A 1,160-nucleotide genomic window follows, 5' to 3' on the forward strand; every position below is an offset into this window, starting at 1 on the left:
TGTGTAACTCTATCTTCTACATTAAAAAAGCTTAGACTATATCCAGTTCCATGACTTATATTGGTCTGTTGTTCAAATAAGCATTGCTATTACAGCCACCCTCTCAAAATATTGTCGAATAAATGAATAAATAAATTCAGCCTGCGATGTCAAAAAAGTTGGGGTACGGTACTCTGTCAGCCCGGAGCTTATATCGAAGCAGGACAGTACTATAAATTAATTGTGTAAGAAACGTATGAAATAAGACCGACAACTTACGAAAATACAAATGAAAAAGGAATACTTTTAAATAAGGAAAATGGAATAGGAGCAAACTCATGATTCACATTGCATAATAATAAACTTTTTTTCTCTCTCTTTCGTGGGGATTTCACCCACCTTAGCTTATGATAATTTATTAGACCTGTGTATAACCTAAACAATCAGGAACAACCCTAAACAATTCAATTTAACTCAGGTTGTTCACTTAAAATAATAAAATAATATCAACTATAAATAAGACATGGTTTTGATGATTTACATACGTTTCTCATAGATTATTTTATTAATTAAACCTAAAGGTACCAGTCAATTTAAGGATCTATACGGTAACTTTCATGATCGATATTATGTATGCGTCTGTTTGGTGAGGAAACATCTTGTCGTTCTGCTTTTTTTCCTCAAAATTTAATAACTTACATGTAAGCAGTTCAAATATTGAATACATATAATGTATATTTTCTCATCATGACTCAATATAGACATATCAATAAATCATATAACTAGTATAAAAGAAAATTTATTTTATTGACATGCTATACAAATGTCATTTATTATTAGTATTATTATAATGGACAATAGGTAAATCTCTACATAATTAGGCCTGAACGTATGTCGATTGAGTCGAAGAATCAACACAACTTCTTTCTAAAATAGATTCAATATTATTGTTCTCGTATTTTGATGTATGTCAAGATGACTAACCATGATCATTTTATATACATATATATATATCTGTCTCTTATACACATCTAGATGTGTATAAGAGACAGGGACTGAGAAGGCCAAACAATCCAATATCTACATAAAGAACTACTGTAGTAATTACATACCTCTGACATTAACTGAAGAGCAGGATATTCCTGCACGACGTTGTTTATTGACACTGGATTTTCAAGAAT

This window comes from Anneissia japonica, unplaced genomic scaffold, assembly GCF_011630105.1.
Source record: "Anneissia japonica isolate Jap-2015-1 unplaced genomic scaffold, ASM1163010v1 scaffold21_len1647178_cov195, whole genome shotgun sequence".
Lineage (NCBI taxonomy): Eukaryota > Metazoa > Echinodermata > Crinoidea > Comatulida > Comatulidae > Anneissia > Anneissia japonica.